At 36.8% G+C, this 20488-nt stretch overlaps 1 protein-coding gene across 2 annotated transcripts in view; it reads right to left on the minus strand.

The window, feature by feature from the left end:
* The window catches only part of PRUNE2 (prune homolog 2 with BCH domain), a gene marked incomplete at both ends in the record, with an annotated part of 127637 nt that overhangs the window by 101137 nt on the left and 6012 nt on the right, over positions 1-20488 (minus strand). The window lies entirely within an intron of this gene.

Raw genomic sequence — 20488 nt, forward strand, 5'->3', positions numbered from 1 at the left:
TCAAATGAGAAAAGTTCAAAGGACAAGTTAAATATTAGGCTTTGTACTCAGATGCAGCACTTTTCACTGCTGGCTGAAGGAATGGACTTCCTGTCCACAGGAAGGATATTTCTTGGCTTCAGGCCTCCTAAGAAAGCCGAAAACTAATTTCACAAGACGCCACGGTTTAGAATCCAATGAGGTCTGAATCTGACAGAAGTCCCTTTCACAGCAAAGTACCAGATAAGCAGTAACTTCAGGTACACGTGGAAAAGCTTTTCAAAACATCTCACAAATCCATTTAGAAAACCAGTCCAAAAGAGTGTAGAAATACACAAAAAAAATACACAGCAAATAATACACAGCAAGTTGAAATTTTAATTTTACCTTTTTTACCTCACTTAGCTGAAATCAGTAAATAGACACAGTAATCTTTCACCCTGAATCTTCAGAAGGTGAACACAGCTGAAATACTATGAGTTTTGCATTGTTTTCACTTAATAAAATTAAGAGCCTTCCAAACAAGAGGAGAAGAGAAGACAAACCTACTGTATGAAAGCAAAGTATTGAAGGGAAGGATCTACCTTCTTCATAATTACACACACAAAATATAAGATTAGGTTTTTCACTTGTGCACATCATTACTGTGAAGCTAGCTGCATGGCAACATTACAGTTTATTTACTTTTAATGCTTCTTAATTGGTGAAACATATGTGACTGATGCTCAGAGATGTTTCAGAAACAAACACATGAAAGTATTTTTGTTGCAGGCATGTACAGGCTGATGTACTTTCTGCTATTTTTAATTGGAATTCTGGGTATCAAAATTTTAATCTTTCAACAGAAGCATGTAATTATTACATTACCCTTAATAATTATAAATGTGCAATTCTTCTTAAGCTAACATTTTTTCTCTAAGTCTAGTCTTAGATCTACCTGAACTTAAGGAATAAACTTAGGTTCTCTTTCCCTTAATGGAATACAGCCATCAAAATAAATTTGGGTAATAAATCCAGGAGACAGTCTCCATTCCCTGTATTCCCTCCATTCCCAGGAAAAACCGCTTACTGAAGAATACAATGACTGGAACAGATGCATTCATTTATGCTTTAAGTCCTCACTAGCAACAAACTGTCTCCATTAACTCCTTCCGATATGATTTTTGTAACATGTTCTTCTGCAGCATGCATTTCTGCTTGTTTTGCTACAATAAAGGACAAAAATAAAGCTCATGAGCTCATCCTTTTTTTAGTACCCTCTCAGTAAAGAATTTCTTCACAATACCTAATCTAAACCTGTCCTTTTCCAGTTTAAGGCCATTCACACTTGTCCTATCACTATGCATCCTTGTCAGAAATCTCTCTCCAGCTTTCCTGTATTTCCCCTTCAGGTAGTGGAATGCTGCTCTAAGGTCTTACTGCAGTCACCTCCAAGCTGAACGTTCTCAGCTCTCAGAGCCTGTCTTCCTAGGAGAGCTGCTCCAGCCCTGTGATTGACTTAACAGATCTCCTGTGGACTCTCTCCATCAATTCCATGTCCTTCCTGTGCTGGGACCCCAGAGCTGGTGCAGCCCTGCAGGTGGGGTCTCAGCAGAGCAGAGCAGAGGGGCAGAATCCCCTCCCTGGCCCTGCTGCCCACCCTGCTCTGGATGCAGCCCAGGACACGTTTGGCTCTCTGGGATGTAGACACACATTGCCAGGTTATAATGAACTTTTCCTCCACAAACACCCACAAGTCTTTCTCCTGAGGGCTGCTCTCAGTCCCTCTCCCTTGTGTTTGTGCTCGGCATTGCCCTGGCCCAGGTGCAGCACCTTGCATCTGGCCTTGTGGTTCATGAGGTCCACCCAGGCCCATCTCTCAAGCCTGTCAAGGTCTCTCTGTGGTAGTGACAGCAACTAGCAATACTTTTCTCCCTGCCTTTCCTGCTTTTCTCTTCACTGAGCTGAATGTTTCTCTTCTCCTTCCCCTCTTGTAGATCCAAGATAAACAATTTCACCAATATTTCATTTCCCCATGTGCAGCTAAATGAATGGCTTTTTAGCATCTCACTATTATTTAGCAGCAATAACCCTCCAAATACTATCCATTATACATTGTCCATAAATGCAACCCTGAAGTATGCCCTCCAAGTATACTGCTTATCTTACACAACTGAGACTGCTTCCTCTTTCACCATCTCAGATACAGCTAGTTTGCTTAGTCTACTGCATGCTTATCAGCCATCTTCAGGAAAAGCAGGCAGGTGGATGTAAGGCTTCCTCTCACAGGTCTTTCCAAGCAAAAACCTGGGCAGAGAAGACCACAATCCAGAAGACAAAGATCTATAAGACCAGTAAGGCTTAGCTACAATAGGACTAAAATTTGATTACCTCCTGCAGTTATCACAGCTAAACCTGAGAGGAAACATGAACTGTCAATATCTCTAAGAATTTAAAAAATTTAGACGTTAATGATGAAGCTAGAACTCTTAAATCAAACTAAATAGGAGATCAGTGATTTCTCTTCATGATTATGAGTTTTTGTTTAGCTAGACTAAAGGTAAATTGTAAAATGCACAAACACTGAATGACTGGGATAAAATGAATTAAAGAAATTATGTGTCATTTTCAGATGGCATCAGTCAGGATAACTCAATTTAGATCAGACCTGCATAGATTAACATTCACTTACTGCACTCAGGAAAGAGATTTATAAACATTAGGCTACTTCGGTAAGAGATCTGATTCTCAGATATTTATTATGAAGAAGCTCTCATATCTGTTCAGTTTTGCTGTCTATTAATACATAAAAGCATTAGTATGACAACTTCATGTAACTGCAGTAAAAATACCGTTTACTGGTTTCCATCTGCATCAAACAGCTGATACATTCAAACATACTGCAATACTGCCAATTGGGTTTGTAAATATTTTGATCAGGACATGTTAACTACAGTGATTGATCAAACTACAATATTCCAGTCAAAAATTACATTGTCTCTATTTTTTTTTCCTCCGTTAATAGAGAAGCTGAGGTGATCTTCAAAGGTAATAAACACTGAAGACTCATACTAGTAAAAACAGGAATGCCTACAAAATGTTCAATGTAGCATTGTGTAGTAAAAAAACCTTTTCTATTTCCTCCATACACATTCACCCCCCCACATACACACGGCACAAATACACACTCAGCAGCCACACACAGCCTTGCTTTCTGAGTCATTATTTGCTTTTGCCTCAAATTTCACTAGTTCTGTCCTTAAACTGTAATGAAATTATGGCATTTTACTGCATGGAATGGGACAACACTCGTCAAGCACAGCAATTCCTTGAAGAAGAGACAATATGGCTTAACACAAGCAAATTAAAAACTCAGAAGCTGCATAAACAACAATATACAGTGTCAGATACTGCACAGAAAACTTTATGAGCCTTGTGGCTGAAGCACCAGCCAGGGAGTACAAGCTTCACAGACACAGCTTGCCTGGAGGTACACAGGGAAAAATCCTAACTGTTTGGACAAAGGCCAAGACAGCAAAAAATCTGTCTTTAAATATTTAAAGTCATCAAATCACATAAAAGAGGATTTCTGTACCTGAAATTCTACCTTCAAACCAGAGGTACAATTTATTGAGTAGTCATTTTGGAGTGCAACTTGCATTTACCTTATAGTAACAGGCAGTATTACGCTTTCCACAGCCCGAGGGCTTTTAACATGATTATACATCTCTGTTGTCAAAGAAATGGTTTTAAGCCAAAGCAAAGTTAATTTAACATTTCATGCAAAGTTCCAGTTAGTTAAATACTTCATAAGTCTTTTCACAAGAAATCTTTGGTCTGGAAAAAAACAGATTGTCTCTTATTCTAATAAGAGATATAAGAGAGAATCCTTGTTTTCTCCCATTTTTGAGGTCAGTCAAAAAAATTATTGCGTTTCTCTGCCCCTGTAGTATCCCATTTATCATGTAGAGTATATGACAGATAATAATCTAAAGTACTAGCTGCTGAATACCTGGTTCCTCTCCTAAGGAACACAAGTGTAGCCACAAAAATTTCAAGTGTGACATGTTTTAATCATTATCTATTGAATATCTATTGTACATTCTTGCTTTACTTACAAATATGAAAAAAAAACCTATTACAGCAAACACCAATACCACTAGCAGAACAAAATATAAAACAAAAGGGGAATTTTCTAATTCCACACCATCTACTTTTGTGTTGGAGACACAGCCTTACCAGTAATATCAACAAAGATGGAAGGATCAAAAACTTAACAACATCCTCAGAAATTGCTGGATAGTCATAAAACTTATCTGATATTTTGCTCTGAATGAGCAATATGGTAAGACAAGACTATGATTAGTCCATAACGAAGACTAGGAGAACTTCTTCACACCTTAGCTGTTGCATACTGTACACTTGTACACGCACTTCAACACATGATTTATCGAGTCGTACTTGCACTCTGATGATGAGTGCACCTCCCACAGCAGGTTGAACAAGCCTTATCATTACATCTGCTCTTCTGAAATTAGTATTTTAAAAGCTATATTTAAGAGTCAACTTCTTGATAGAAGGAGGAATTTTATTCATTTTTTATTTTAAAATGTTGCTTCCCAAATTCACAATGTTCCATAGAACTGTGACATGCCTTCAAAATTAATATTGGAAATGAGGCAGGGTAGCTATCTGACATGCCAGCCAGGCAAGGAAGTGATTGCTCCTGGAATTTCCACAGGACAGGAACTCTCTTTTCCAGTCATTTCTAATCAAGAACTGGCATGGTCAGCTAATACTAATGAGAATGCAGTTCAGTATTTCTCCATTACCAACAGGCTCTGACTCAGAATTCTGCAGGCATACCAACTTAACACTACTCAAGAAAGAATTCTGAGGAAGCACAAACATTTATTCCTTTTCTACTTTTAGTTAATTTTATAGCCTGTAACTGTAGGCAAGTCTGCTCTGCTTGTTTTTGAAATACCTCCTCTCTCTAGCTTATTACATACATTCATTCATTCACATTGCAAAAATCCAGAATAAACAATGATTTCTATATCAGGTTTTCACCTGAAATAGAATAGGTGGAGTAATCAAAAACTGCATAAATTCTACTAAAATATATAAAAAACAAGAACTATAGAACTCAGAAGATCAATCAAAATCTTGTTGGCTACTTTCAAAATTAGATTTATTCCACCAATTGGTTTGGCATTGATTTTTCACCATGTTTTAGAAGCTTTACATGTTCACACTCTCCTGCTTCTACAAAATTTTGCCCTCAGGATCAACGTTTGAGACACCACTTCTACTAGATCATGGAGTGTATGAAACTGGAATCCCCAATAGTATGTGGTTTTCAAACCGAATCATACATGGGGTACATATATATGCCCACCTGCACACACATTTTGGAAGTGTGACTTTGACATCACATGCTTTGATCCCATCTTCGCTGCTATATCAAGACAAAAAATGTTTTAAGTTATTAAATATGTTTTGTCTTCGAGAATTAGAGAAACCTAGGTTTTTATAATATAAGATAAACAAAATAATAAAGCAAAGTCTTATTTTAATGGCCTTAGGCTCAGTAACAATACCACATTACTCCTCCTGCAAAGACAAAACAGGATATGGTCTCCTATGGCTGAAAAAGGAAAATGTTCCCAGCACAATGATTATTTAAGCTTGATTTAGCAGTATTTCAACAAACTGTCAATGGAATTTTCTATGATAAAAGTTACGAGAATAAAAATCAAATTCTGCTTTCATTTATACTGCATTAACTCATTTGTTGTTTAAATTAACCTTGCACAGAATTAGTGCTGTCACCTAATAACTGAGTACACAGCACACAGAAATTCAGCTTAGAAATTCAGCACACAGAAATTCAGCAAAAGAGCAAATTATAGTACTATTCCAGGTCATCTTTAGTGCTTAAAGTCAGTCACAGCAAATCTTTGAATTTTCATCTCAAGCTATATAACTCCTCTTTCCAGTTCCTCCCCACTTGCCATTTAACATGCATAAATGAGACTGGGATGCCTAATCTAGTTTACAGGACTTAATTGCATTTATCTCCCTTAGGAATTGTTTGGCTTATAAAACCAAACTGTTCTTTGAAATATTAGGCACAGGTCACTTAAAAGCAAGGAGTACACTTACCCAAGGAGCAGAGTGCCCCTCAGGTGGTGATCAGAAGGTGACAGGTAGAGATAAACCCCTACCTCATACCGTGTAGAGGTTAAATAAATAATACAGGGCAAAGAGAGTGTATTCGAGAAAAAAAGGTGGGCTTGTTTTGATGAAGGCAGGGGAATGCAATCCAAACAATGTAGTTAATTTACCTGCCCCTCACAGACTTAACATCTGACCTTGGATTGTTCAAGTTTAGCTGCTTCTTTAAAATGAAAGAAGCAACTCTGCAACCAAGAATGAATTTACCAAGAGTCAGGCAGAACTTTAACACTGCATTTTACAGAAGCCTTTGGAGTCAAGCTTCATCTTTGTTAAGTCAGTGTAACCCTTAAGTGATGGGCACCAAGCTGACCATGAAACCGTAGCCTGAAGTAAGCCAACAACTCAGTAGAAGTATCATTACTGAGTAAGAAAATCATAGCTGGAAGAGATGATCAGACCAAAGTCACTTCCACTTTTGCCTTTTTTGTTCAACAGTTTTTTTATCGCACCATAATTCTAAAATGTCTTTGGTTTTTTTACCCATTCTCTGGTAAGAATGATTCTGAAAAGATGCCAGTTTTTATTTTGGCTTTTTTTTTTTTTTTTTGTCATTTTTTAAGTTCAGCATTGTAACAGTTGCTCTTTCTTATTCCACACTGAAAACCAGACACCTATTCCTCTGTAGCAGCCAGTACTGCTCTGCTGTGCCTGCTCTATACATCGCTCCACAAAAACTCCTTTATTATCATAGGCAGCTTCTTCCTCCATGAGGGAATTCTATGATTGTATTATGTTTTATTCCAGTTTTCCCTCTGAAAGATAAATATTTTGTTGATTTGATGTAAAAGCTGAGCACAGAATAAAAATTGTAATACTGTGCTTGTTAGTAAAATGACAGTGCATTCAGAATAAAACCTGACTTTTAAAAAAAATTATTTTTTATTTGCAATATTATGAGAATAGAAACATATGCTTCATTATGAGGATGCACTTCTTATTCATACAGTAATTAGTTATGTCTACACTGTTTAGATCCCTCAACTGTCCTCACTACAACACTAATATCAGAGCCACAGACATACCACAAATGAGAAACAGAAAATGCATAATTACATTCCTGTATTACTTTTAACATGCATATGATTTTAGTGTAGGGCTAATCACTAATAAAATTGTGTTGCTTTAATGCCTAATGCTCCTTTTTATACAGATGACACAACAGCAATAGAAAATTTTAAGTATTTATTTAGTGAATTCATCTGGGTTCATGCTAAGGAAAGAGACTGTATGTCAGCTCTTGAACACATATGCAAAGGATGTAATACATAAATCAGAAATATCCACATATGGAGTGAACCTCTTTCTCTGATCATCTGGGCTGTGTCCAAGTGTCCTGTCTGCTCATGAAATCCAAAGTCATTAATACAATGACCCACAGAACACTTCTTGGAGCAGTCTGAAACCACCTTGATCAATTTGCCTTAGCAAAGAATCCAGTTCAGATGTTCTCCACCATGACACACCTCCCCTTCAGCATAACCAAAGAGGAATAATCCATGTCAATACTATTGAGCTAAGAGACTCACATGGGGTCTTTTCAGCCACTCACGGTCCCTTCCTTTTGACTTTTTTTTTTGGCCATCTTTTTCCAAAGCAGTATCATGCAAAAATGGACTACTGATGTCTTCAAAGCCAGACATATGTGATTAAGGAGCTGATCCTGCATTTCATTTCATTTCATCATCTTATACCACTGCATTTCTTCAGAAGTCAATAAGCATAGACATATCATGTATTTTGCCTCTACAGTTCCTACAGACATTCCTCTTGTGATGGCAAGTAGACTTCACAGCTTGCTCTCAGGTGACAAAGTATGTTTTAGCATAAACATTACCCAAAACCTTTTCTGAATCAGACTTCCCCATCTATCCCTAAAGCATTAAGAAGACATTCAAACATATTTCCTTGATACCATTTGGCTCACTGCAGATTTTTGCTGTGTTTTAAGTACACTATTGACTGCATTAAGTAACCTCATAATCACATTTAAAGGCTTAGTGATATAGTGCCACCAATATACTAAAATATATGATAAATGCAGTCAGCATTTTCCATACCATATGCTTGTAAATGTTATTCTGCAGGGAACCAATTAAAACTATAGAAAATTTGGAACACAGACATATGGAACAAAACAAAGCAACTTATCTTGTCACCATGGTGCTTGCTCAGTACATCGATTAGGGAATGGTGATATTATAGGACAAACAAATGTCACTTTAATTAAAGTATGCTGAAAGGCAATATACAATAGCAATCTAAAACATTAGTTTTTGCTGTGCTGATGTTAGTTTTCTTTCTAATTAGATAAAGCAGGTAAAATACACTCCTAAAAAAAACCCCCACAAATATTCCTATTTGAAGTAATGCAACACTAGTCCTAATTCCATTTAAAAACTTCCTCTTTTAATATTCAATGAGAAAAAGGTAGGAAACTGAAATGGAATGTTTGGGTTTCAGGAAAAACATTTAAAATACTGCTGAAGATAAGGGACTTACAAGTTTTTCTCTGAAAATTTTGTGCATCAGGGAAAACAGTGAATCTAATCCTTGCAACTGTCTATCACAAATGACAATGCAAAAATAGTGAAAGATTGGAAGAAATAACAATCACTTTAAAGCAAAAAGCTATCGGGAGGAAGAATCATGATTACTTCCTTCCCAAGGCAAGCTGGGAAAGATCAGAGGAAAAATGCTCAAACTTGCATTTCCCATTCCTTCTTCCACTTCAGAGTTTAGCACTGCAGTAGATGAAGTCCCACAAGGCCCCACAGTGCTCGTAAGAAAGATTACAAAAAAATTAAGAACCTTGAGATCACATATTCTGGGCAAGAATCCTATCCTACTACTCTTGTATTGTGCCAAGGACACCTTAAACTGACATGTATTTGACGATACTGCAAACAGTATTTATGATGAAGATTATTATTTTCACTCTGAAACACACCTCCATTTCACAGTACTTTGTCTGACATAGAATATATGCGTAATTGAGCCATGTTTTTAATTTAATGCATTAGAACAAGCAGTAGAGAAGGGGAAAAAGAAAGGAATTAAGTTAATTCTGCAGGCATCCCATGATGTTCCAGCACATCCAAGATCTGTCAAGAGCCACAATACAATAAACACATCTTCCTCATACAGAATTATAGGAAGACTGTCACTAACTACAAAAAATCCCCACCTTGAATGGAAGGAAAACTGCAGTAAGGTAAATAGGATGCTGATTGCAAAAACTCTTATCTATCACAGTAGTTCAATTTCATCTCCTAAGAGATATGTTACAGAGAGCTGAACCATAGAATCAGAGAGCATATAAAATTAGAAATTATCTTTACGGTAAGCATATCAACTCCAGCTTTAGAAGTATGGAAAATCTTAGAAAAAAACATTTAAACTGTAGTTACAAAGCAAACTAAAGCACTGTTTGTACTATAAAGCTATAAAACTTTTTTTTAAGGATATCACACTATTTCAGTTAATAAAAATTGATAATGGACAGAATATAAAAGCTACAAACACAATTTGAAGGTTTTTTTAATTTAAGATTTGGCTCAGTTTCATTAATTTGCATTAAGGTTTTCACAATGTATTAATTAAAATGTATTAAGCAGAAGGAAACAGGAGATATAAATTGACAAATTCACATATGAGAAGACATTAATGACTGATTAAGACATCATTCTCAATGATTTTTGCTGAATCCTCTTACTTAACACCAAAACAGGTAATTCATCATCCCTGGCAAATCTGCTGCCCTAGCTAATTCAAAAGACAAGAAATATTTTTTAAAATGTATGGTTAGAACAAACAAAGTAAATTACATTAATATCTCAACTTTCACCTTTCAATATCTCCTAGTTTTGCATTGAATACACTATCATGTATTTTTAATCTATGAAAATCACTGATATCAGTGCTCTCCCCTACAGAGGAACTTGCTAGATTTTCTTCAACAGTCAAGGTCTTGGTTTTTAGTCAAAGAGGACACTGTCAGGAAAAGAAACCTCCATGGATTTCTATGCCTATGTAGTTAAGAACAAATGATCCAAAGGTAAGGAATGGTATGTAAGCTAGCAAAGAACAATCTTCTTCTCAGGCTTGACTTACTTCCAATAAACCACAGAGCTCAAACTTGCTTAAACTCTGATTCTGAATGTAAAAATATCCAAGGTACAACATCCTTCCTAGGTTTTAAGTCTCTGAAGGTGGGGGTAAAAAACCTTCAACCAACTAAAAAACAAACAAAAATGCAAAATAAACTAACACACCCCCCCAACAAAATACCCAAACAAACATATCAAACCCCAAAAACACAAATGCAAAAAAGCCAAAACATACCCCACAAACAAGAACCAAAACAAAACAATGAACCACAAAACCCCCAACCAAAACCAAAACCCCTATGTCCATAAAAGGGACATATACAAGCCAAAATACCAATGCACATGCTGCTCACAGCATCCAGGCCCAGATTTTCCTACTGGTAATCTCTGAGGACACTGGTAGGGCACCTAAAATTATAACCTCACCTCAGCGACTAGCAACACAACTTACTCCAACTCACAGACATGCGTTCTGCGCCAAGAAGACAATTCCTGTATGTCCAGTCATAGGAATGCTACAACATATGAACTAAAATTTCCCTATATCCTGTGTTCAAGATGCTGAAGGGAATCACTGCCCTTGGAGATACTGACAAGCATCCAAATAAACACCTGTCAGAACAGGAGCAGAGATAACATTAGAAACTGGAGATGGTTTCACAGCTTTGCAGTGTAAGGTCACTCTCTGCTCCCAGTCTGGTATTTTTTTAGCTTATTATTTCTAATTAGTTAATTGCATACATCTCAGCTTATCAGAGGACAATTACACAGCATTTTATGCAATGTAAGTATCTTTCACTGAAAGGACAAATAGAATAACTACAAGTACCTTCCTTTCCCTTATATGGGAAGCATATACTGTCCTTGTACTGCTGTTGAAAGGGTATCTGTTCAGCATTAATGGAATTAGGAAAGTCTGTTAAAAATAAACAAAGCATAATTCTTTCCTTTCTTTCACCAGCTAAGCAGAACAATGATTTTTCTTAGCATCAGCCAAAGAGGATATGGTACAATGGCAATATAATTATATTCAGTAATATTCAAACATTTAATCCCCAGCTGAAGACAGAGTTCCTATATATGAACACCAACATATATATTGCCACTTCTAAATAAAAAAACCGCATGTAATAGCATATAAAAACATACTGACTTAAAAGAGACTTGAGATACTCTACTACAAGATTATAAAATATTAGTAAGCTGTTTAAATTTATAGAAACCCACAGAGGGTTGGTGATTTGAGTCATCTATTACACACAGCAATATCTGAGAAGCAAATATTGAGAATGAGGCCTACTTATAAAAATGGATTTCTATGTCTGTCTGAGGAGATCCACACTCACAGAAACCACATGAATTTTACATTCCAGTGATTTAAAGGCCAGCCTTACAAATACATTGTAATGATGTCCATTAATTTGGGGAACTAGGATGTTAGCAATTATGGCAGTTAGTATCACAGTTAGAACCAAAATAAAAAGTTTGAATTTTATTTATTTTTTACTTCAAACCAGCCTGTCAATATCAACATATATACATGCTTTAATAAAAGCATGACTTAAATTACCTGGTTTTTTACGACAGTTATACTATGAAGCATTTGTGCTGTGTAATATGCTTAACATAACATCAGCAAAAAAATCTGCTATTCTTACTCTGCTGACAATCTGTGAAGTGAATGTGGTACAAAGCAATATTTAACAATAAGAAAAAACTACAAATGCTATTTAAAAATGTACAGTGTACAAGGAAAGTTCATAACATAGTTAAATGAAACCTACACCTAACTTCTCCTCATAAGGGAATTCTCTTCTCAGCATAAAATGCTGAATTTTAATGCTTCAGTATGGAAACAATATTCAGAGAATGCAGAACAAAATATTTAAATCACAAGAATTTTTAACAAATATGGAGCACCTCAGGAAAAAAACTGCTATCAGTTTTGGATACATTGGAATACTTAGCAAACAGTAGGACACAGAAGACAGATACCACCTCTGTATAAGTAATTCCTTCATCCATCTGATGATGGATGATACTAAGAGAGTACCCAAAAATTAAACCAGCAGAGTCTCCATATAAACATTCTGAAACACAAAAAGGAAAACCGGAGAAAGGAAAAGGGGGAAAAGTATTAGGTGCTGCATGACAGACTACCCTGTCAAAAACAGAAATAATGTCATGGCTCAGCATGGCCACAGAAACATGAAACGCAGCTTCACACAGACCATGGCTTCAGAAACAGAAAAAACTTTTCTTCCCACAGATCATTCAGCAGGGGAAGCTATGAGAACCAAAGGTGAAAGAAAGGGGAAACATTTCCTTATGACTGGAAACACCCTATTTTCAACTGACATTTGATTCCCTTGATTTACATTGTTCTCTAGCCTCCCAGTAAAACTATCTAATTTATGCAGGTCTTTGTGTAAGAGTTAACAAGGTTAGCTACTAAAGCTCAGTGAGTTTGAGCTATTTTAAACTTTATGTACATTGATTTATATTAATTTGATTCCCTAAGAAACATTTGCAATTACGTAAAGTTGGAACACTCTCTAACAATAATAACCAAAAAATGCAGACAAAGATTGGAAGTGTAGTAAAAATAAGTTTCTATGATTCAAGTTAAGTTTGAAAGTTTATTTAGAGTTTTGACAGAATCAGAAACTAAATACGACACTTCTGCATTCAATATATTTTACTATTCTACTTTCACTTTTGTCTTTTTTGGGGTTTGATTCATTAGTTGCTACTATTAGTTTGATTCATTAGTATTTGTTTTGGGGGTGGTGTGGAAAGGTATACAGGGATATTTCTGCTCTGCTGGAGTTTTTTGGTTTGGTAGGAGGTTTCTTTGGTTGGTTGGTTTTTGTCTGGGTGGGAGGGGAGGAGGGAGTGTGAGTCTGTGTATATTCAGTTCCCAGCTTACACGGCTCTTACTCACCAATTATATCAAATAAGGTTCTATAATCTCCAGCCATCTATTCTTAACTTAAATGCGTCACACCATATTCTCGTTCAAAACAGTAATCAGTGTTAACGAACAGGAGAGAATGGGGTTTGTAAGTACCCAAGCATTTCTGTAAAGATGCAGAAAGTGCAAGGAAATTCCCTTGCCCTGTCTGTTATCTCTTTCTACAGACTTCTGTTTTTTTCATTACAGAAGTGGTTCCCAACTCTCAGTGCAGACAATATGCTTTTCTATCATTCTATCACATACCAAACTAGTTCCCACCAAATTATCACAAAAATGAGTTACTTTCTAAGCATTCAGCAATGGATAAAGGAGTCCTCAAAAGAAATGCTGTGGAGATTCACTCTTCAAAAAAAAAAAAAAGTATATCTGAGTAAGGAAGCATGCCACTTCTGCACTTCTGAGCTTCTCTGGACTGTCACAGATGAATAGTCTATCACGAGGGCTAAATATTTTAATGTGAAGATAAACAGTTACAGCTATAACTGTCATCCCACCACCTACTGCAGCTGTGTATTCTGCCAAGACCTCTGGGGGATGGAACTTATCCTGTCCTTCCAACAAAAAATGACAAGCCAGTTGATTTAAAGTGCTTTCTCAAGAATCTGTGATGCTTTGAATCTATCTGTTAATTACATACGTACTAATATTCAGGCTTGAAAATATATGCAAGAGTATATCAAAATATGATCACAAAGAAACTAGATCTATTTTAGATTTTGTAGAAGAGCCTTTAAAAAATTGTTTACTATACTTCTTTTTGTTTCAAAGGAAGAAATAAAAGCTCTTCATATTTCACAAAATCATAAAATCCTTGAGTAGCTCAAGATGGAAGGTATTCATGTGACCATCAAGTCCAACCCCCTGATTCTTGCAGGGCTACCCGACACTAAACTAAATTACTAAGAGCATCACCCAGGCTCTCCTTGAATTCTGAGAGGCTTTGCTGCCATGAACACTTCATGAGAAGCCTGTTCTAGTGACTGAGCATCCTCTCCTCTCTTTAAGCAAAGAACCTTTCTAATGTCCGGTCTAAACATCCCCTGGCACAGGTTCACTCCATTTCCTTATGATCTATCACCACTCACAAGGAGATCAGCAGCTCCCCTGCCACCATCCCATGCCTTGGCCTTGCCTCAGCCTTCTCCTCCCTCAAGCCAAGCAAACCAAGTGACCCCAGATATTCCTTTGAAGTCTTGCCCTCAAGGCCCTCGAATTTTTCCTTCAAATCAAAGTAAAAATAGAGTGTTAACAGTACTTTGTTTCTTTAACAGTATTTGTCAGAAAACCAAAATCTATAGTGTGCCATATGGGCATAAGGAAAGCCTAGCTTCCTCCATCCTTAGAGGTGCAAATTTACTGTAGAAGTCAGTGTTTCTAATACATATCAAAGATTCCAACTTGACCAGTCATATTCAGTAAGGTGTCAACTCCCATCACCTCAGGAATTTTTCTGTGTATCTCAACAATGTCTAGAAACAGACTCCCTAGTGTTTGTGCTTCTCTCTGTGTATCCAAGTGACAGAGAATGTTAGTTACAAGTGACCTACATGAAAGTGGTAATTTAAAAGTGCGGACTAAGTTAAAACTGCTAAGGCTGACATGCCAGGTTGGACAACTGCACTCAGTGTTTGCAGCCCCTTTCTGTCTTCCTCAGTCTTACCTTCTTTGACTGTCATATATAGTCTCTTCCAAAAGAATCTATGTAGTCACTTCGGAAACATAAAAATCCAAACCCGTGCTTTAAAGAGAGCACCACATTCTCACAATGCAATAGATCTGTAACAGAGATTTTCATGCATCTGAGAGAGATGCTTACACCTTACAATGCCTGGAATTCAATCATTCTCTGAGTTTTTAAATTGGACAGAATACATAAGATTACTACTCCAGCTGTAGCTTCTGATATTTTACTCAAACAATTACATGAAATACAGATATATAACCACTCCTGATTTATGGAAGCAGAGAGCAGATTCTGCTCCAACAGACTGCTGTTAATTCAGCATCAGTAATTACTATCTGGTTGGAAGAAAAGCAGCTAAATTCTAATAACTACTTAATAGGGCAACTAACTAGGTTGCTTTTGCCACAACATCATCAAGTAGCACTGATTTGGAGTCTAAAACTCTGAAATACGCAAAGACTTAAATTCTAACTAGTTTAAAAGGTAAGTAATTAAGAACTCAGTTAAAAATGGAAGACACATGCAAACAAGCAGAGGTAGAACTATGTAGAATGTCATTTCACATCCTGTTTAGCATCTTTGTTTATTTTTCAGCAAAATGCAGACGCAGGTAGAATGATCTGGTTTTTTTAGCAGAAGACAGCACGTTGTAAGGTAGAACTTAAAGTGCCAGTTCAGAAACAATCACATCCCAAAATGTTAATTTATCCTAAAACATAAGATGTATGACAAAATGCATTTGTAGCTCACTCGTTGGCACAGAAGGAAAAGACAAACTACACTATAACCAGCACTGATGAAGAACCAGTGTTCTGAAATCGTTGAGATTTACTGAGAGTCTATACTAATTTCACACACACTGTACACTCCGCTACTCTTAACAGCAACATGGCAGTATCATAGCTCTGCCTGTTGAGTATTGCAGTGCTTGGAAAGGACAATGAGAAGAAAGAAAAAAATAGGGGAAAGGAAAAACAAAATAAAAATAGAAGTAAGTGTCTCATTACTTCAGCCTCTTTGGAAACGACGAAGTTGAGGAGAAAAGGACACAAGAAAGTAAGTTCACCTGCTTATTGCTGTCGACATTACAAGAGAGCATTTTTATATTTAGCATTCTACTTTTGCATACCGAGGCCACTCTCTCCAGTCTCACCCAGCATAAATGTAAACAAGATTCCAGCATTTTTAGTCAAGCAGAGTTCAGTCTTCACACTTATCTAAATTTAAACAAAAATATTTCTTTAGATCAGTTCATTTTCTGTATCAACTGTAACTTTGGTTTTACTTAGAATATATAAACAGATGATCTTTTCAGGCCATGAGATTACAACTGGTTTAATTATCATTTGGGTAAAGGGGGGGAAGTTGATGGCTACTTTAATTGGTTTTCCCAATGAAGCTTCAACACCTTGACAGTGAGACAGGCTCATACCATACCATAACGATTGCACAAACTTGTAAAACAGATCAAGTAAAATACCTCTGACCCAGCCCCAGAAACTCCTCTTCCACTGCACAAAACTGTGCAATGATCTTTAAGATGTTAACAAATATTTCATTCACTTTCACATGTGACTTAAACAGGATATAAGCAAGTATCTCTGGAAACCAAGGACTAGAATTCCAGTCTAGACCACTCCCTTATGCGTGGAATGAAGGCTTTAGTGCATAGATATACTACTTCAATCAATGAAGCCTTTTTATTCTTGTCCTAGGACTCTGAGTGCTGAAGTTCTACTGTGCACCAAATTTTCAAGGAAGGGAAGGCATCCTCACAGTAGCATGGAACTGCCTTTATGTAAGTTTATGCAGTTTGCCTTTTAGAATATGCAGAAAGCAAACAATCATACAAAAACATCCTCTATCTCTTCCTTTCATACAAAAAAAAAAAAATTCTGTTAAAAAGTAGCCAGGTTCCAAAATTTTAAAGCTGTTTGCAGCAACCACACAGTTTATCTATCATCAGCCTCTGCAGTCCCATCTTGTCACAGAGACAAATGCACAGATTTACTTTAGGGTGGTAAAGAAGTAGTATATCATCTCTTTACCACAGACAATGTATGTCCTAGTGATACCATTCAGTCTCCAAATCCCTCACAGACTGAGTAATTAATTTTGAATTTTAAAAATATCTGTAATTCAGGTAAACTTGAATTATATATTTTTGCTAGTCAAAAAATTCCCACTATTTCAACTAAATCAAGAGAAAGAATAGCCAAGTCCATCTTTGCAAAAATAGAACATTTTGTTTGTTTTCTGAGCTACAATTATTTAAATTGCATAGGTTATTGCCATTTTTATGTTAGCTAAATTTTTTTTTAATTAAAAAAAAAAAATCAAAGAAGCACAGAACCAAATCCAAGCCCAGAAAGAGACTGAAAGTAAAATGGGGAGTTATATAATATCTGATCTTTTAAGTAAAATGGGGAGTCATATAATATCTGGTCTTTTAACTTTAAGGGACTATTTACTTAATTAAACACATAAAAGAGACATGCAGGAACCCTGCAGAATAACCTTTCCAAGATTTCATATAGTCCTAAACACCCTCTTAACAGACACAATACTCAAGATATCACAAAAAGCCATTTGTTCTTCTAAGTAATGCGACTGCTAAGGATAAAGTCTCAAACAGATGAGACAGTTTTCTGTAAGAAAACTAAGTGAACATATATGAAACTTATGTGAACTGCATCCAGGCATCATCAAACATAGTAGCTTACTCTTCCAGCAGGTTAAGCCACCACAGTACTCCCTATGACTCAGCTGTAACACAGGCGGCCCCGCAAATGACTTTGACCGAATGCTGAAACATTTTCTAAGTCAAAGAAAGGCTGCTTAGTCAACTAGTTATTTGCCAACTGTCTATATTTAGGACTATCCCTGCAAGTGTTCAAAAGTTTACCATTTATCACTGCTTCAGAAAAAGACAAATATAATCCAAGCAGAATTCCAAGTAGAATTCTGCTTTTCATCAAAGGGAAGTTTTCCTCTTTCTACCCGTCCCACTGACTCCAGCTCAGCATACAAGGTCCACCAAGCAGAATATGTCTGTCTTTGTAGCCCTCCAGATTCTAAGCCTCTACACACATCCAGGACTTATAGGAGCATGATAGTAGCTGAAAAAACAATTCAGAATTCTCTTCTTCCCTACCAGCTCCTCTTTGATTAGGATTTTGTAATCAGTACTGTACAAATGCAAGGAAGTATTTATAGAGAAGGATAATTTTTCTGCTGTGTAGCACAATGTAGCACAATGAGATTAACCATTAGGGAAAAGGTCGCTACAGCATGATGGTGTCTCACCGGCGAGGGCTGGTTTAGCAGCTAACTTGGTTAGCATCAGGGGCTGCACACGGCGCCACTTCCACACACAAGACTTAAATCAAAAACCAAAACTGTGCCAATTACAAACAGACATGAACACAATTATTGCAATCAAAATACAAAAAGAACAAAATTTCCTAAGTAGTACAAAACAGGTAAGTCATAAAGTAGAACAAAACAGGTACACTGCAAAATCAAACTCTGGTCTAGACAGAATTTGTCATAAGGAAGCTTAAGATTAATAAATTACAGCTAGAAGGAAATGTACAGAAGCAGGTTATGACTGTGCAAGATGGAACTGGGCCAGTGCATTAGGTCTATTAAGCCAATTACGCATCATTCAGTTACTGTCAAATGATTCAGTAAACAAGGAAGGAGAACTATCTGACGTCCTCCAGATGTCATCATCTTCTGCAATCTTCCCAGTCTTTTCACTGTCAATCCACTGTCCTAACTGTGCCCCTATCTATTTGATCTTGTTAGAACAAGTGATATCATACCTGTTGTTAAGGACCTGTCTAACTGTTTTTGGGAACAGACTCCCTTCTTTGAAGTCATTATGTTATGAAATCATTTAAATCCTAAGCCTGATCTCCCTCAGGACTCCAGGCTGGCAAATAGGACTTCCACGCTGCTCCAGTCCTGCCCTTTCCAAACTAAAATCCCACACCTTCCCAGCATAAAGACAATCATACAGTCCACCCGAGCATAGTTAAAGCTGAGATTTTACTCCCTTTCCTTTTACTATACCTCTCTCTCAGAGGACCATAAATCACAGATACATAAGGAACTCATCAAAATATCCTATCTATAACTCCAGCTTGTAACCCTGGCATCATACTCACTTTATACACCGCTTACCTACTGCAAAGTCCTGCAGGCCTGTCTAGCTAGTTCATCTTTCCTACCTACCCTCAGAGCTAGGACTCAGGCTATCATGACCTGATGGTTTAATAACATAAACATTATTTGGTTTCAGAAGAAGTAACCTACCAGCTTCCACAGCCATGCTGTGGAAATCCTTCCCCTCCTAGCCTGTGACTCTGACTCTGCCTGTAGAGATGTCCCCCTTCCCACCCTCCTTGCTCCATCATGTTCAAGAAAATGCCTCAACAACATCCTGAAACCTTTTCAGATCCTTCTCTGCTTCATCTATCGTTTCCTATTCAATAATGAAACACTAAGTTTTATTTTCAGACAGTCTATAGCAGAGGAAGAGAAAGAGTAGTCAGATTTCATTTTTCTGTGATGCTGTCCTTATGCTTAAAGACATGTTCCCAAACCTCAGCAACTTCCTAACTCCTACGCAAAACTGCCATTTGCTAAAATGCTAACTAATAGGTTAAGAAACATAAAGCCAACTATTACCACCATACTACTATTTTGGATTTATCCGCTCAATCTAGCATGTCCAACAGACCCCTAAGTTAGAAACTGAACGGATTTTTAAATTAAGTACTTACATGTAATCTGGCACAGCAGAACCATGGCCAGACTTTAACAGTTGTGTGACACCCTAGTAAATACTCTACTACACTGCACTGAAATGCCTCTGGAATTTATTTGTGTGTAGAATAAAATACAAAGTATGTCAGCTACATATGCAATGATTCAACACCCCAAAAATTAACCAGGACAGAATTTGACCTAATCATTGCCAATATGGTGTGCTTCACTTATGACTGCATCCAAGATGGAAGAAAAACATGGTATGTAGGTAATTGTTTAAGAATGCTATTTCTATCATCCCAAACCATGAAAATCCATGGGGGAAAAGTGTTCTTAATTCTCAATTTCTGCCACATGTTTGTAGTCTGTCTGACTTTAGTAGAAACTATAAAAGGCTATTAAATTACCCAATATATTTGCCTTACAATTACATGTTCCTTTTTAAAGCAGTTTTACATATGTTCATCCAACTCAGGTTTTATTTTGGTTTGCTTATATGCAGAGGCCTTCTCTCACTCCTTCTTCCTTGCTAATAGACCTAATTTTCTGGAAATATTCTTCTTATTAAGACTCTGCTGACTGTTTAGCAACTACATATTTATACCCATATACCTGAATGAACAACTCCTTCCTTTCTTTGCTTTGCTTCTAGCAACCTCATAGATCCAAACTGCTCTCATGTCTCAGTGCAGCAGTAATTTAATCAAGTTTTTTGTTTAGTTCATTTTTTCTTTCTTGGACATC

This window comes from Fringilla coelebs (genome assembly GCF_963513975.1).
Source record: "Fringilla coelebs genome assembly, chromosome: Z".
NCBI classification, from domain to species: domain Eukaryota; kingdom Metazoa; phylum Chordata; class Aves; order Passeriformes; family Fringillidae; genus Fringilla; species Fringilla coelebs.